This window comes from Pristiophorus japonicus, chromosome 19 (assembly GCF_044704955.1).
Source record: "Pristiophorus japonicus isolate sPriJap1 chromosome 19, sPriJap1.hap1, whole genome shotgun sequence".
NCBI classification, from domain to species: Eukaryota; Metazoa; Chordata; class Chondrichthyes; family Pristiophoridae; genus Pristiophorus; species Pristiophorus japonicus.
In genome coordinates this window covers 40,607,790-40,620,643 of record NC_091995.1, presented here as the reverse complement: position 1 = coordinate 40,620,643, position 12,854 = coordinate 40,607,790, and the positions used below count along the sequence as shown (strand labels likewise).

At 51.1% G+C, this 12,854-nt stretch overlaps 1 protein-coding gene across 1 annotated transcript in view; it reads right to left on the bottom strand.

Annotated features, from left to right (window-relative positions):
* The window catches only part of LOC139230185 (scavenger receptor cysteine-rich domain-containing protein DMBT1-like), a 163,850-nt gene that overhangs the window by 18,912 nt on the left and 132,084 nt on the right, over positions 1 to 12,854 (bottom strand). The gene's annotated exons all lie outside the window — the stretch shown is intronic.

Below are 12,854 nucleotides of genomic sequence, written 5' to 3'. Positions count from 1 at the left end.
TGTGTCAGTCCCTGTAACCCTAACCTGAGAGATGTGTCAGTCCCCTGTAACCCTACCCTGAAAGATGTGTCAGTCCCTGTAACCCTATCCTGAAAGATGTGTCAGTCCCAGTAACCCTACCCTGAGGGATGTGTCAGTCCCTGTAGCCCGACCCTGAGAGATGTGTCAGTCCCTGTAACCTTACCCTGAGAGACGTGTCAGTCCCTGTAACCCAGTCCTGAGAGATGTGTCAGTCTCTGTAACCCGACCCTGAGAGATGTGTCGGTCCCTGTAACCCTATCCTGAGAGATGCGTCAGTCCCTGTAATCCGACCCTGAGAGATGTGTCAGTCCCTGTAATCCTATCCTGAGAGATGAGTCAGTCCCTGTAACCTTATCCTGAGAGATGTGTCAGTCCCTGTAACCCGATCCTGAGAGATGTGTCAGTCCCAATAACCCTACCCTGAGAGATGTGTCAGTCAGTCCCTGTAACCCTATCCTGAGAGATGTGTCAGTCCCGGTAACCCTATCCTGAGAGATGTGTCAGTCCCTGTAACCCTACCCTGAGAGATGTGTCAGTCCCCTGTAACCCTACCCTGAAAGATGTGTCAGTCCCTTAACCCTACCCTGAGAGATGTGTCAGTCCCCTGTAACCCTATCCTGAGAGATGTGTCAGTCCCTGTAACCCGTCCCTGAGAGATGTGTCAGTCCCAGTCACCCTACCATGAGAGAAGTGACTATTCCTGTAACTCTACCCTGAGAGATGTGTCAGTCCCTGTAACCCTATCCTGAGAGATGTGTCAGTCCCAGTAACCCTACCCTGAGAGATGTGTCAGTCAGTCCCTGTAACCCGATCCTGAGAGATGTGTCAGTCCCTGTAACCCTACACTGAGAGATGTGTCAGTCCCCTGTAACCCTACCCTGAGAGATGTGTCAGTCCCCTGTAACCCTAACCTGAAAGATGTGTCAGTCCCTGTAAACCGATCCTGAGAGATGTGTCAGTCCCTGTAACCCTACCCTGAGAGATTTGTCCGTCCCTGTCACCCTACCCTGAGAGATGTGTCAGTCCCTGTAACCCTATCCTGAGAGATTTGTCAGTCCCTGTAACCCTACCCAGAGCGATGTGTCAGTCCCTGAAACACTACCCGAAGAGATGTGTCAGTCCCTGCAACTCTATCGTGAGAGATGTGTCAGTTCCGGTAACCCTATCCTGAGAGATGTGTCAGTCCCTGTAACCCTACCCAGAGAGATGTGTCAGCCCCATTAACCCTACCCTGAGAGATGTGTCAGTCAGTCCCTGTAACCCTACCATGAGAGATGTGTCAGTCCCCTGTAAACCTACCCTGAAAGATGTGTCAGTCAGTCACTGTAATCCTATCCTGAGAGATGTGTCAGTCCCAATAACCCTTCCCTGAGAGATGTGTCAGTCCCAGTAACCCTACCCTGAGAGATGTGTCAGTCAGTCCCTGTAACCCTATCCTGAGAGATGTGTCAGTCCCTGTCACCCTATCCTGAGAGATGTGACTATTTCTGAAACCCTACCCTGAGAGATGTGTCAGTCCCTGTAACCCTACCCTGAGAGATGTGTCAGTCCCTGTAAACCTATCCTGAGAGATGTGTCAGTCCCTGTAACCCTACCCTGAGAGATGTGTCAGTCCCAGTAATCTTACCCTGAGAGATGTGTCAGTCAATCCCTGTAACCCTATCCTGACAGATGTGTCAGTCGCGGTAACCCTATCCTGAGAGATGTGTGAGCCCCAGTAACCCTACCCTGAGAGATGTGTCAGTCCCTGCAACGCTACCCTGAGAGATGTGTCAGTCAGTCCCTGTAACCCGATCCTGAGAGATGTGTTAGTCCCTGTAACCCGACCCTGAGAGATGTGTCAGTCCCAGTAACCCTACCCTGAGAGATGTGTCAGTCCCAGGAACCCTACACTGAGAGATGTGTCAGTCAGTGCCTGTAACCCGACCCTGAGAGATGTGTTAGTCCCTGTAACCCTACCCTGAAAGATGTGTCAGTCAGTCCCTGTAATCCTATCCTGAGAGATGTGTCAGTCCCTGTAACACTACCCTGAGAGAAGTGTCAGTCCCAGTAACCCTACCCTGAGAGATGTGTCAGTCAGTCCCTGTAACCCTATCCTGAGAGATGTGTCAGTCCCTGTACCCCTATCCTGAGAGATATGTCAGTCCCTGTAACCCTACCCTGAGAGATGTGTCAGTCCCTGTAACCCTATCCTGAGAGATGTGTCAGTCCCTGTAACCCGTCCCTGAGAGATGTGTCAGTCCCAGTCACCCTACCATGAGAGATGTGACTATTCCTGTAACTCTACCCTGAGAGATGTGTCAGTCCCTGTAACCCTATCCTAAGAGATGTGTCAGTCCCTGTAACCCTACCCTGAGAGATGTGTCAGTCCCAGTAACCCTACCCTGAGAGATGTATCAGTCAGTCCCTGTAACCCGATCCTCAGAGATGTGTCAGTCCCTGTAACCCTACCCTGAGAGATGTGTCAGTCCCCTGTAACCCTACCCTGAGAGATGTGTCAGTCCCCTGTAACCCTAACCTGAAAGATGTGTCAGTCCCTGTAACCCTATCCTGAGAGATGTATCAGTCCCAGTAACCCTACCCTGAGAGATGTGTCAGTCAGTCCCTGTAATCCGATCCTGAGAGATGTGTCAGTCCCTGTAACCCTACCCTGAGAGATTTGTCCGTCCCTGTCACCCTACCCTGAGAGATGTGTCAGTCCCTGTAACCCTATCCTGAGAGATTTGTCAGTCCCTGTAACCCTACCCTGAGCGATGTGTCAGTCCCTGAAACACTACCCGAAGAGATGTGTCAGTCCCTGCAACCCTATCGTGAGAGATGTGTCAGTTCCGGTAACCCTATCCTGAGAGATGTGTCAGTCCCTGTAACCCTACCCAGAGAGATGTGTCAGCCCCATTAACCCTACCCTGAGAGATGTGCCAGTCAGTCCCTGTAACCCTATCCTGAGAGATGTGTCAGTCCCTGTAACCGTATCCTGAGAGATGTGTGAGCCCCAGTAACCCTACCCTGAGAGATGTGTCAGTCCCTGTAACCCTACCCTGAGAGATGTGTCAGTCAGTCCCTGTAACCCGATCCTGAGAGATGTTTTAGTCCCTGTAACCCGACCCTGAGAGATGTGTCAGTCCCAGTAACGCTACCCTGAGAGATGTGTCAGTCCCAGGAACCCTACACTGAGAGATGTGTCAGTCAGTGCCTGTAACCCGACCCTGAGAGATGTGTTAGTCCCTGTAACCCTACCCTGAAAGATGTGTCAGTCAGTCCCTGTAATCCGATCCTGAGAGATGTGTCAGTCCCTGTAACCCTACCCTGAGAGAAGTGTCAGTCCCAGTAACCCTACCCTGAGAGATGTGTCAGTCAGTCCCTGTAACCCTATCCTGAGAGATGTGTCAGTCCCTGTACCCCTATCCTGAGAGATATGTCAGTCCCTGTAACCCTACCCTGAGAGATGTGTCAGTCCCTGTAACCCTATCCTGAGAGATGTGTCAGTCCCCTGTAACCCTACCCTGAAAGATGTGTCTGTCAGTCCCTGTAACCCTATCCTGAGAGATGTGTCAGTCCCGGTAACCCTATCCTGAGAGATGTGTCAGTCAGTCCCTGTAACCCTATCCTGAGAGATGTGTCAGTCCCTGTAACCCTACCCTGAGATATGTGTGAGCCCCAGTAACCCTACCCTGAGAGATGTGTCAGTCCCAACAACTCTACACTGAGAGATGTGTCAGTCAGTCCCTGTAACCCGATCCTGAGAGATGTGTCAGTCCCTGTAACCCGACCCTGAGAGATGTGTCAGTCCGCTATAATCCTACCCTGAAAGATGTGTCAGTCCCTGTAACCCTACACTGAAAGATGTGTCAGTCCCTGTAACCCTACCCTGAGAGATGTGTCAGTCCCCTGTAACCCTACCCTGAAAGATGTATCAGTCCCTGTAACCCTATCCTGAAAGATGTGTCAGTCCCTGTAACCCTACCCTGAGAGATGTGTCAGTCCCTGTAGCCCGACCCTGAGAGATGTGTCAGTCCCTGTAACCCTATCCTGAGAGACGTGTCAGTCCCTATAACCCAGTCCTGAGAGATGTGTCAGTCCCTGTAACTCGACCCTGAGAGATGTGTCGGTCCCTGTAACCCTATCCTGAGAGATGTGTCAGTCCCTGTAACCCGACCCTGAGAGATGTGTCAGTCCCTGTAATCCTATCCTGAGAGATGTGTCAGTCCCTGTAACCCTACTCTGAGAGATGTGTCAGTCCCTGTGACCCTATCCGGAGAGATGTGTCAGTCCCTGTAACCTTATCCTGAGAGATGTGTCAGTCCCTGTAACCCGATCCTGAGAGATGTGTCAGTCCCAATAACCCTACCCTGAGTGATGTGTCAGTCAGTCCCTGTAACCCTATCCTGAGAAATGTGTCAGTCCCTGTCACCCTATCCTGAGAGAAGTGACTATCCCTGTAACCCAACCCTGAGAGATGTGTCAGTCCCTGTAACCCTACCCTGAGAGATGTGTCAGTCCCTGTAACCCTACCATGAAAGATGTGTCAGTCCCTGTAACCCTACCCTGAAAGATGTGTCAGTCAGTCCCTGTAATCCTATCCTGAGAGATGTGTCAGTCCCTGTAACCCTACCCTGAGAGAAGTGTCAGTCCCAGTAACCCTACCCTGAGAGATGTGTCAGTCAGTCCCTGTAACCCTATCCTGAGAGATGTGTCAGTCCCTGTCACCCTATCCTGAGAGATGTGACTATTCCTGTAACCCTACCCTGAGAGATGTGTCAGTCCCTGCAACCCTACCCTGAGAGATGTGTCAGTCCCTGTAACCCTATCCTGAGAGATGTGTCAGTCCCTGTAACCCTACCCTGAGAGATGTGTCAGTCCCTGTAACCCTATCGTGAGAGATGTGTCAGTCCCTGTAATCCGACCCTGAGAGATGTGTCAGTCCCTGTAATCCAATCCTGAAAGATGTGTCAGTCCCTGTAACCCTACTCTGAGAGATGTGTCAGTCCCTGTGACCCTATCCTGAGAGATGTGTCAGTCCCTGTAACCTTATCCTGAGAGATGTGTCAGTCCCTGTAACCCGATCCTGAGAGATGTGTCAGTCCCAATAACCCTACCCTGAGAGATGTGTCAGTCAGTCCCTGTAACCCTATCCTGAGAGATGTGTCAGTCCCGGTAACCCTATCCTGAGAGATGTGTCAGTCCCTGTAACACTACCCTGAGAGATGTGTCAGTCCCTGTAATCCTATCCTGAGAGATGTGTTAGTCCCTATAACACTACTCTGAGAGATGTGTCAGTCCCTGTGACCCTATCCTGAGAGATGTGTCAGTCCCTGTAACCTTATCCTGAGAGATGTGTCAGTCCCTGGAACCCGATCCTGAGAGATGTGTCAGTCCCAATAACCCTACCCTGAGAGATGTGTCAGTCAGTCCCTGTAACCCTATCCTGAGAGATGTGTCAGTCCCGGTAACCCTATCCTGAGAGATGTGTCAGTCCCTGTAACACTCCCCTGAGAGATGTGTGAGCCCCAGTAACCCTACCCTGAGAGATGTGTCAGTCCCCTGTAACCCTACCCTGAAAGATGTGTCAGTCCCTGTAACCCTACCCTGAGAGATGTGTCAGTCCCCTGTAACCCTATCCTGAGAGATGTGTCAGTCCCTGTAACCCGACCCTGAGAGATGTGTCAGTCCCTGTAACCCTACCCTGAGAGATTTGTCCGTCCCAGTCACCCTACCCTGAGAGATGTGTCAGTCCCTGTAACCCTATCCTGAGAGATTTGTCAGTCCCTTTAACCCTACCCTGAGCGATGTGTCAGTCCCTGAAACACTACCCGAAGAGAAGTGTCAGTCCCTGCAACCCTATCGTGAGAGATGTGTCAGTTCCGGTAACCCTATCCTGAGAGATGTGTCAGTCCCTGTAACCCTACCCAGAGAGATGTGTCAGCCCCATTAACCCTACCCTGAGAGATGTGCCAGTCAGTCCCTGTAACCCTATCCTGAGAGATGTGTCAGTCCCTGTAACCCTACCCTGAAAGATGTGTCAGTCCCTGTAACCCTACCCTGAGAGATGTGTTTGTCCCCTGTAAACCTACCCTGAAAGATGTGGCAGTCAGTCACTGTAATCCTATCCTGAGAGATGTGTCAGTCCCTGTAACCCTTCCCTGAGAGATGTGTCAGTCCCAGTAACCCTACCCTGAGAGATGTGTCAGTCAGTCCCTGTAACCCTATCCTGAGAGATGTGTCAGTCCCTGTCACCCTATCCTGAGAGATGTGACTATTCCTGTAACCCTACCCTGAGAGATGTGTCAGTCCCTGTAACCCTACCCTGAGAGATGTGTCAGTCCCTGTAACCCTACCCTGAGAGATGTGTCAGTCCCTGTAACCCTATCCTGAGAGATGTGTCAGTCCCTGTAATCCTACACTGAGAGATGTGTCAGTCCCTGTAACCATACCCTGAGAGATGTGTCAGTCCCCTGTAGCCCTACCCTGAAAGATGTGTCAGTCCCTGTAACCCTACCCTGAAAGATGTGTCAGTCAGTCCCTGTCATCCTATTCTGAGAGATGTGTCAGTCCCTGTAACCCTACCCTGAGTGATGTGTCAGTCCCAGTAATCTTACCCTGAGAGATGTGTCAGTCAGTCCCTGTAACCCTATCCTGACAGATGTGTCAGTCGCGGTAACCCTATCCTGAGAGATGTGTGAGTCCCTCTAACCCTACCCTGAGAGATGTGTGAGCCCCAGTAACCCTACCCTGAGAGATGTGTCAGTCCCTGTAACCCTACCCTGAGAGATGTGTCAGTCAGTCGCTGTAACCCGATCCTGAGAGATGTGTTAGTCCCTGTAACCCGACCCTGAGAGATGTGTCAGTCCCAGTAACCCGACCCTGAGAGATGTGTCAGTCCCTGTAACCCTACCCTGAGAGAAGTGTCAGTCCCAGTAACCCTACCATGAGAGATGTGTCAGTCAGTCCCTGTAACCCTATCCTGAGAGATGTGTCAGTCCCTGTAACCCTATCCTGAGAGATGTGTCAGTCCCTGTAACCCTACCCTGAGAGATGTGTCAGTCCCTGTAACCCTACCCTGAGAGATGTGTCAGTCCCCTGTAACCCTACCCTGAAAGATGTGTCAGTCAGTCCCTGTAATCCTATTCTGAGAGATGTGTCAGTCCCTGTAACCCTACCCTGAGAGATGTGTCAGTCCCAGTAACCCTACCCTGAGAGATGTGTCAGTCAATCCCTGTAACCCTATCCTGAGAGATGTGTCAGTCCCGGTAACCCTATCCTGAGAGATGTGTCAGTCCCTGTAACCCTACCCTGAGATATGTGTGAGCCCCAGTAACCCTACCCTGAGAGATGTGTCAGTCCCAACAACTCTACACTGAGAGATGTGTCAGTCAGTCCCTGTAACCCGATCCTGAGAGATGTGTCATTCCGCTATAATCCTACCCTGAAAGATGTGTCAGTCCCTGTAACCCTACACTGAAAGATGTGTCAGTCCCTGTAACCCTATCCTGAAAGATGTGTCAGTCCCTGTAACCCTACCCTGAGAGATGTGTCAGTCCCTGTAGCCCGACCCTGAGAGATGTGTCAGTCCCTGTAACCCTACCCTGAAAGATGTGTCAGTCAGTCCCTGTAATCCTATTCTGAGAGATGTGTCAGTCCCTGTAACCCGACCCTGAGAGATGTGTGAGCCCCAGTAACCCTACCCTGAGAGATGTGTCAGTCAGTCCCTGTAACCCTATCCTGAGAGATGTGTCAGTCCCGGTAACCCTATCCTGAGAGATGTGTCAATCCCTGTAACCCAACCCTGAGAGATGTGTCAGTCCCTGTAGCCCGACCCTGAGAGATGTGTCAGTCCCCTGTAACCCTACACTGAAAGATGTGTCAGTCCCTGTAACCCTACCCTGAGAGATGTGTCCGTCCCCTGTAACCCTACCCTGAAAGATGTGTCAGTCCCTGTAACCCTATCCTGAAAGATGTGTCAGTCCCTGTAACCCTACCCTGAGAGATGTGTCAGTCCCTGTAGCCCGACCCTGAGAGATGTGTCAGTCCCTGTAACCCTATCCTGAGAGACGTGTCAGTCCCTATAACCCAGTCCTGAGAGATGTGTCAGTCTCTGTAACCCGATCCTGAGAGATGTGTCAGTCCCAATAAGCCTACCCTGAGTGATGTGTCAGTCAGTCCCTGTAACCCTATCCTGAGAAATTTGTCAGTCCCTGTCACCCTATCCTGAGAGATGTGACTATCCCTGTAACCCTACCCTGAGAGATGTGTCAGTCCCTGTAACCCTACCCTGAGAGATGTGTCAGTCCCTGTAACCCTACCATGAAAGATGTGTCAGTCCCTGTAACCCTACCCTGAAAGATGTGTCAGTCAGTCCCTGTAATCCTATCCTGAGAGATGTGTCAGTCCCTGTAACCCTACCCTGAGAGAAGTGTCAGTCCCAGTAACCCTACCCTGAGAGATGTGTCAGTCAGTCCCTGTAACCCTATCCTGAGAGATGTGTCAGTCCCTGTCACCCTATCCTGAGAGATATGACTATTCCTGTAACCCTACCCTGAGAGATGTGTCAGTCCCTGCAACCCTACCCTGAGAGATGTGTCAGTCCCTGTAACCCTATCCTGAGAGATGTGTCAGTCCCTGTAACCCTACCCTGAGAGATGTGTCAGTCCCCTGTAACCCTACCCTGAAAGATGTGTCAGTCAGTCCCTGTAATCCTATTCTGAGAGATGTGTCAGTCCCTGTAACCCTACCCTGAGAGATGTGTGAGCCCCAGTTACCCTACCCTGAGAGATGTGTCAGTCCCCTGTAACCCTACCCTGAAAGATGTGTCAGTCACTGTAACCCTATCCTGAAAGATATGTCAGTCCCTGTAACCCTACCCTGAGAGATGTGTCAGTCCCCTGTAACCCTATCCTGAGAGATGTGTCAGTCCCTGTAACCCGACCCTGAGAGATGTGTCAGTCCCAGTCACCCTACCATGAGAGATGTGACTATTCCTGTAACTCTACCCTGAGAGATGTGTCAGTCCCTGTAACCCTATCCTGAGAGATGTGTCAGTCCCTGTAATCCGACCCTGAGAGATGTGTCAGTCCCTGTAACCTTATCCTGAGAGATGTGTCAGTCCCTGTAACCCGATCCTGAGAGATGTGTCAGTCCCAATAACCCTACCCTGAGAGATGTGTCAGTCAGTCCCTGTAACCCTATCCTGAGAGATGTGTCAGTCCCGGTAACCCTATCCTGAGAGATGTGTCAGTCCCTGTAACCCTACCCTGAGAGATGTGTCAGTCCCCTGTAACACTACCCTGAAAGATGTGTCAGTCCCTGTAACCCTACCCTGAAAGATGTGTCAGTCCCTGTAACCCTTCCCTGAGAGATGTGTCAGTCCCAGTAACCCTACCCTGAGAGATGTGTCAGTCAGTCCCTGTAACCCTATCCTGAGAGATGTGTCAGTCCCTGTCACCCTATCCTGAGAGATGTGTCTATTCCTGTAACCCTACCCTGAGAGATGTGTCAGTCCCTGTAACCCTACCCTGAGAGATGTGTCAGTCCCTGTAACCCTATCCTGAGAGATGTGTCAGTCCCTGTAACCCTACACTGAGAGATGTGTCAGTCCCTGTAACCATACCCTGAGAGATGTGTCAGTCCCCTGTAGCCCTACCCTGAAAGATGTGTCAGTCCCTGTAACCCTACCCTGAAAGATGTGTCAGTCAGTCCCTGTAATCCTATTCTGAGAGATGTGTCAGTCCCTGTAACCCTACCCTGAGAGATGTGTCAGTCCCAGTAATCTTACCCTGAGAGATGTGTCAGTCAGTCCCTGTAACCCTATCCTGACAGATGTGTCAGTCGCGGTAACCCTATCCTGAGAGATGTGTCAGTCCCTGTAACCCTACCCTGAGAGATGTGTGAGCCCCAGTAACCCTAACCTGAGAGATGTGTCAGTCTCTGTAACCCTACCCTGAGAGATGTGTCAGTCAGTCCCTGTAACCCGATCCTGAGAGATGTGTTAGTCCCTGTAAACCGACCCTGAGAGATGTGTCAGTCCCAGTAACCCGACCCTGAGAGATGTGTTAGTCCCTGTAACCCTACCCTGAAAGATGTGTCAGTCAGTCCCTGTAATCCTATCCTGAGAGAAGTGTCAGTCCCAGTAACCCTACCATGAGAGATGTGTCAGTCAGTCCCTGTAACCCTATCCTGAGAGATGTGTCAGTCCCTGTAACCCAATCCTGAGAGATGTGTCAGTCCCTGTAACCCTACCCTGAGAGATGTGTCGGTCCCTGTAACCCTATCCTGAGAGATGTGTCAGTCCCTGTAACCCGACCCTGAGAGATATGTAAGTCCCCTGTAACCCTACCCTGAAAGATGTGTCAGTCCCTGTAACCCTACCCTGAGAGATGTGTCAGTCCCTGTAGCCCGACCCTGAGAGATGTGTCAGTCCCTGTAACCATATCCTGAGAGACGTGTCAGTCCCTGCAACCCAGTCCTGAGAGATGTGTCAGTCCCTGTAACCCGACCCTGAGAGATGTGTCGGTCCCTGTAACCCGACCCTGAGAGATATGTCAGTCCCTGTAATCCTATCCTGAGAGATGTGTCAGTCCCAATAACCCTACCCTGAGAGATGTGTCAGTCCCTGTGACCCTATCCTGAGAGATGTGTCAGTCCCTGTAACCTTATCCTGAGAGATGTGTCAGTCCCAGTAACCCTACCCTGAGTGATGTGTCAGTCAGTCCCTGTAACCCTATCCTGAGAAATGTGTCAGTCCCTGTCACCCTATCCTGAGAGATGTGACTATCCCTGTAACCCTACCCTGAGAGATGTGTCTGTCCCTGTAAATCTACCCTGAGATATGTGTCAGTCCCTGTAACCTGACCCTGAGAGATGTGTCAGTCCCTGTCACCCTACCCTGAGAGATGTGTCAGTCCCTGTAACACTATCCTGAGAGATGTGTCAGTCCCAGTAACCCTATCCTGAGAGATGTGTCAGTCAGTCCCTGTAACCCTATCCTGAGAGATGTGTCAGTCCCTGTCACCCTATCCTGAGAGATGTGACTATTCCTGTAACCCTACCCTGAGAGATGTGTCAGTCCCTGTAACCCTACCCTGAGAGATGTGTCAGTCCCTGTAACCCTATCCTGAGAGATGTGTCAGTCCCTGTAACCCTACCCTGAAAGATGCGTCAGTCAGTCCCTGTAATCCTATCCTGAGAGATGTGTCAGTCCCTGTAACCCTACCCTGAGAGAAGTGTCAGTCCCAGTAACCCTACCCTGAGAGATGTGTCAGTCAGTCCCTGTAACCCTATCCTGAGAGATGTGTCAGTCCCTGTCACCCTATCCTGAGAGATGTGACTATTCCTGTAACCCTACCCTGAGAGATGTGTCAGTCCCTGTAACCCTATCCTGAGAGATGTGTCAGTCCCTGTAACCCTATTCTGAGAGATGTGTCAGTACCTGTAACCCTACCCTGAGAGATGTGTCAGTCCCCTGTAACCCTACCCTGAAAGATGTGTCAGTCAGTCCCTGTAATCCTATTCTGAGAGATGTGTCAGTCCCTGTAACCCGACCCTGAGAGATGTGTCAGTCAGTCCGTGTAACCCTATCCTGAGAGATGTGTCAATCCCGGTAATCCTATCCTGAGAGATGTGTCAGTCCCTGTAACCCTACCCTGAGAGATGTGTGAGCCCCAGTAACCCTACCCTGAGAGATGTGTCAGACCCAGGAACTCTACACTGAGAGATGTGTCAGTCAGTCCCTGTAACCCGATCCTGAGAGATGTGTCAGTCCCTGTAACCCGACCCTGAGAGATGTGTCAGTACGCTATAATCCTACCCTGAAAGATGTGTCAGTCCCTGTAATCCTATTCTGAGAGTTGTGTCAGTCCCTGTAACCCTACCCTGAGAGATGTGTCAGTCCCAGTAACCCTACCCTGAGAGATGTGTCAGTCAGTCCGTGTAACCCTATCCTGAGAGATGTGTCAGTCCCGGTAACCCTATCCTGAGAGATGTGTCAGTCCCTGTAACCCTACCCTGAGAGATGTGTCAGTCAGTCCCTGTAATCCTATCCTGAGAGATGTGTCAGTCCCTGTAATGCTACCCTGAGAGAAGTGTCAGTCCCAGTAACCCTACCCTGAGAGATGTGTCAGTCAGTCCCTGTAACCCTATCCTGAGAGATATGTCAGTCCCTGTCACCCTATCCTGAGAGATGTGACTATTCCTGTAACCCTACCCTGAGAGATGTGTCAGTCCGTGTAACCCTACCCTGAGAGATGTGTCAGTCCCTGTAAACCCTATCCTGAGAGATGTGTCAGTCCCTGTAACCCTACCCTGAAAGATGTGTCAGTCAGCCACTGTAATCCTATCCTGAGAGATGTGTCAGTCCCTGTAACCCTACCCTGAGAGAAGTGTCAGTCCCAGTAACCCTACCCTGAGAGATGTGTCAGTCAGCCCCTGTAACCCTATCCTGAGAGATGTGTCAGTCCCTGTCACGCTATCCTGAGAAATGTGACTATTCCTGTAACCCTACCCTGAGAGATGTGTCAGTCCCTGTAACCCTATCCTGAGAGATGTGTCAGTCCCCTGTAACCCTACCCTGAAAGATGTGTCAGTCAGTCCCTGTAATCCTATTCTGAGAGATGTGTCAGTCCCTGTAACCCTACCCTGAGAGATGTGTCAGTCCCCTGTAACCCTACCCTGAGAGATGTGTCAGTCCCCTGTAACCCTACCCTGAAAGATGTGTCAGTCAGTCCCTGTAATCCTATTCTGAGAGATGTGTCAGTCCCTGTAACCTTACCCTGAGAGATGTGTCAGTCCCAGTAACCCTACCCTGAGAGATGTGTCAGTCAGTCCGTGCAACCCTATCCTGA